Source organism: Teleopsis dalmanni, chromosome 1 (genome assembly GCF_002237135.1).
Source record: "Teleopsis dalmanni isolate 2A chromosome 1, ASM223713v2, whole genome shotgun sequence".
NCBI classification, from domain to species: Eukaryota; Metazoa; Arthropoda; class Insecta; order Diptera; family Diopsidae; genus Teleopsis; species Teleopsis dalmanni.
Window position 1 is genome coordinate 208111183 of NC_051846.1, and position 5602 is coordinate 208116784.

A 5602-nucleotide genomic window follows, 5' to 3' on the forward strand; every position below is an offset into this window, starting at 1 on the left:
GTATACCATAAATAAATAATAGAAATAGAAATATTAGTCAATATTAGTATAAGTATTTTTATATAATTACCACTTTCATACAACTTTTTCAAAAGTAAAAATGATGCAACTTTAAACGAAAATATTTGAAAAAGAGCTGTAAACAAATTTAGTAAGAAAATCGTAAAGGACTTGTTGATTTCAGCTTAAGTTTGCTTTGACTTCCTGCCAATTTAATGAATTCATTGACAATGCAAAAAATAGTTGAAAATTCTTTAGCCTCGCCTTATAGCGACAGCGTTCTTCTCGGAGTACTGCTCTCAGATTTTGTCAAAAGTTTTTTGAGCTTTGACAGCAAGACCCAGGCGGTTTATGGCGGGTATCACTGTCGGTAATGAGCAGTTTTGGGAAAGTATTAGCACAGCACTGAAGAAGGCAGTAGGCGTTGTTAAAAGTATCTTAAAGGCGCGCAAATTATCCCTTTGCGGATATTGTGTGTTTATTTTAGTGTGAAAATATTGAAGCATAAGAATTTTAATAGAAAAAAGCAATTCTGTTGATAAATTGTTTATGGCATAAAATGGAAAATAAATTTAATTATACATTTTAATCAAGTTTTAAATTAATTTAGGTGACATAAATTTAATTACGTCCTAGTCTAAAATATTTGAATTAAAATAGAGTCAATTAAAGTTAATAGTTTAGAATTTAAAACCACGAACTTTAAATTGAATTAAAAGAAAAAATATACACTATATAAACATCTACTACTTACTATAATAGTACGAGTATAGTTGTAAAAATTGTTTAAAAATAAACAAAGCTATCTTAAAATTAAAGTACTTCAAAGAAAAAAGTATTGATTTGAACTTGTTGCTATTCTTCTTTGCATGTACACCAGCTTTTCTATCTATGGAATTGAGGCTTTAATGTCTTTGTCAGACATGTCAGTTTATAAATATCTACACACATTCATATACAAATATCTGTACTCTGGCGTTTGCCTCCAACAGTGCTACATAGGCAATTATAATGTAGTAACCCAAAAAAGACTATCTAAATATCAATTGTGTGCTTTTCCTGTTGTAAATCCTAGTTGTTTGCACAGAGCCGAGGTCATGTATGCATATCCTGAATTTTTGTTCAGGTTTTTCGTTTTTTATTTTATGTTTACAATCTTGTTCCACAAAAGTAATAAGACGAGTTCATTTTTGGTCGTAACATTATATGACTTTTTTATTGAAAATGTATTTTTGTATTTTGGGTGTTGCACTATATGTGAAGTGGTCGTTTGTATGTGTTTTTATGATATCAAAATTCTTGTTTTTAATGGGGAAAAAGAAGTTTCTATACTGCTATCATTGATAGGAATACATATATGGGCTTTATAATTTCTTACCGCATTACATTTTATGTAGTTTTTATGGTTAAAGTTTCATATTTAGATTAACAGCACAATTTTAATGACTTCTTCATTTAAAGTAATTTTCGGTTTTGTGAAGAACTAAGGCAATTTGTATTTTTGATATATAAAAGTTCATTATATTTCATTAAAAATAACATAAAAAATTTCCAAAAATATAATCGCATATTTTTGCTTACGATATATATTGCTTGGGATTGACACCCAATCGAATCAAAGATTTGTATTTAATTTTAAGATATTTTTGCTTTTGTAAAGCATAAATCTGTTTTATATTTTCAGAAAACTAAAAGCTTTATTTAACATTATTATTTTATTTGACAATTGTAATTCAATAATTAACTATATATTTTTTGATTTGACTATTAGCAATTAGAAATATAGTTAATAGCACTACTTGAGCTCAAATACAAATTAAGATAAATTGACTACTATCTGATTCTAAAATATATCATTATAATGTTGAAGAAATCGTGCACATAGTTTTTTAAAGATTTATTGTATCTTTTTTCTAACTAAACTACTATAACGAGGCTAAACAACATGAGGGTATCGGATCTGAATGCAATGAAAAATAAATAAAACTTATTCCTCTTGTTTTATTCAAAGATGCCCGGCTTTTTTAAACACTTTATAAACAATCTTGCTACCATCTGATGAGAATTGAGTACCTGGATTAGCTGCTTTACAGTCAATTAAGAACTAAGGTGGGTTGGTATTTCTGCAATTAATTAACAGATAGACTAGTTTTCGCAAGATGGTCAAGATGCACTGAGATTGTTTTTAACTGACAACCGTATACTAGAATATTTTCTACTAGTGATATATATATTTAGGGTCTGATATTGTTTATTAGGAGGTCTAACTTAAATATCTTAAGACTCGTATCATATTTTGTATATAAACTATCTTTAATTGAAATTAATTAATTCCCTGTAGGAGAAAACACGGCACCCGATATTTTTAAATACCAGCACTTGTAAAAATGTATAAGTACCAATGATTATTTATTCATTTTGCTTTAATGAAAAGTTCAATATTTTTAAAATGTATATATAATATATATACCGAAACCCCATTTACAAATCATTGGAGGTGATGTTTCAAGTAGTGCACTAATGTGATTGGTATTAATAAAAAATATAAGTACATAATTAATCTAAAAATTAATCATTAAATAGTGGTTCTAATTTACTTATACGGGGATTGGAATGTTATCATAAAAGAAAATCATTTTCTGGTAAATTAATATTGTAGCAGAAATTAAATGGCAACTGTCATGCAACACTGGGTAATGGTTAAATTACTCACATTCTGACAGAATGCTAAAAATACCAATCGTATGAAAATAGATAAAATGAATCTAGCTTCACCAACGAAATTCTGGCTTCACCAACTCACTGCAATAACCAGAAAACCAAAGACCTCTTAAAAACATTTGGATATATTCTTATATATAACTAACTCTAACACTGATATCCAATGTATAATAAATTATCACTACACTAACATCCTATCGTACTATTTATTAAATAAGCTTAATGTCTGTGTCGCTATAACTTTAATTTCATATATAAGTTAATTGTATCTTTTAATTGCCATGTAATTTCTGAATTAAAATAAAATAACAAAAAACTCTGACAACAGAAGAGAACTACATGTAGTTGTAGATCGTAGCTTATTCAATAGGAATTAATTATATCTAAAAATAATGAAGATAAAACAGTGATGTAGACAGTTTATTTTTATTAAAGAAATTAAAAAAAAAATATTTAAATATCAATCTAAACAAATTTTACATAAAATTAAAGATTTATTTTTAAAACATTTTAAAATATAAATATATAAAAATATATTAAATATGTACTGACATGCCAAAATGCTATCTAAAATATTTTCAAAATTAAACTTATTTTTCTATATTTGTAACAAATTTTCTATATACTAACCATATTGATTTTGAAGATTCTTTAAAGTTTGGAATTGATAACAGCACAAGCATTGCAGCTCACAGGTTGATCCCTTTTTGGCAAATAGAACTGAATAATTAATTTCCTACTTGCAGTTCACTGGTTAATAGAAAATTGTTGAACACCGAAAAGGAAAGGAGCAAATTGTAGCTGAACTATTCGTTAAATAGATTTTTACTTATTTATAGAATTTTAAATTATTAGAGAGCACCAGAAGAAAATTGTTCAAGTTAATCTTAATGAGTAAACGGAAAATACAAAGAAACAAATCTTTACTAAACAAAAAGGCAAATGGTTATTTTAAATAGAGATGTGTACAAATAGTAGTTTAAAATAATTAATTATTAATAAGATATTTTGTTATGTCTACAATTATACAAATTGCTTTAAAATAAAAATAATAAAATTATTAATAATTCAACCTGAACTTATATACATTATTATATACATATATATATTATATATATATATAGTATATATATATATGAATATGAATAAATAATGTATATAAGTTCAGGTTGAATTATTAATAATTTTATTTATAATTTTATTTAATTTTTTTAATTTATATATATATATATATATATATATATATATATAATATATACATACATACAATAACAGACCCTGATATCGATAACCGAACATAGTTGAAGCTAACTTAACGATCATGTGTAAATTAAATATTGAAATAGTTGAAGTAATACAGAAAACTGTCAATCCTACAATCTATTTTAAAATAAGTGGCAGATTGTTTATTCAAATGAAGTAGACTTCGCCAACTAGTAAAGATATGTTGTTTTTTAAATGAGATACCGAAAACGTTCGCATTTTAAATATGAATAAGTTTTCATAAACACTTTTATCTTTTTTTTTTATAAGCGTAGTCCACCATTGATGAAAAAAACTTATGTGATGCATTTTTTTTTAAAAAATGAGTTTAATTTAAAATAAGTTTTATTCTTTAACTAGTCTTTGAAAATAAATTTAAGCCACAAAAACGCGTACATGTCAGAACTATATATCCATATTTTGCTTGTGTATCTGGCCAACCATTAACCACTTTGTAAAGTGGTTACAGCAAAACCACAATAACCCCAACCAACAAGTGGACAAATGAACGACATTTGTTCGTTTTTCTTTGCACTTATGATACTCATGAAAACCCTAAGTGTAAGTTATCTACACGTGTAGGTGTTAATAACAATGAATTCCTGGAAATTTAAACTCATTAACATCAATTCTAACATTTTAATGCAGTTCCTTAATTAGTCTCTTAAGTATGATTAAATTTCGAATAGATTTTGTATGTAATAATTTTGAAAATAATGTTCCATTCATAAGTTAAAATCGATATTTATTAATGAGAATAGTTATTAAATAATTAAGGAGAATAATTATGAGGTGCCATAACTGAAGATATTTAATCAGGGCATAGCACCGGAATTTTTTTCGTTCCGGTTCAAAACAAAAAAAATATATATCGGTTATCGGTTTTTTCCGGTTTTCGGTTCGGTTCCGGTTCGATGCTCTGTATTTAATCTACTGATTTAAGTTTCTTAAAATAATAATTTTATTGGTTGAAAAGTATCTCTATAGTTTTTCTTTGTTACCTTTATTCTTCCTTATAAAAATAATATCTTTAATTAAATTTTTCTATAAAAAAATGGAAAAAACGCGATGTTAAATTTTGAGAATAGAATCATCAACTACGTTCAGTTGCTATATTTATTATCTTTGAATAGAAAAACGGAAAATGGCAAATAATAAAAAATGAATAGTGCATTTTGACCAATTTGCACATAAAAAGTAGTCCTGGGCTTCACCTTGTTAAGTGAGATATTGCAGACTAACAAATAGTTGCAAATAATAATAGAGACACGTAGAATGTGTAGCCAAATCATTAAAATGAACATAAATTTATTTTATATTGGGAATATTTTTTACTTTTATTGAGTCATGATAAGCTTGTAGTTTCAGTACTAATAGTAATATTAAGCTTTTCAACCTCTCCACGTATATTATCGTTCATTTGCACTCTGAAGAAGTATGCGCGTACCGTAAAATTGTTGGAGAAGGTAACTTAAGGTAATTAAATTTAAACGTGATGTGAATATAAATTCAAACAATTTGTTCTTATGTATTTATATTGAGATGCTTTGAAATATGATGTGATATCCTAATATAGGTAAATAATATAATTGTATACAATTTTTTTATTAAATGAATA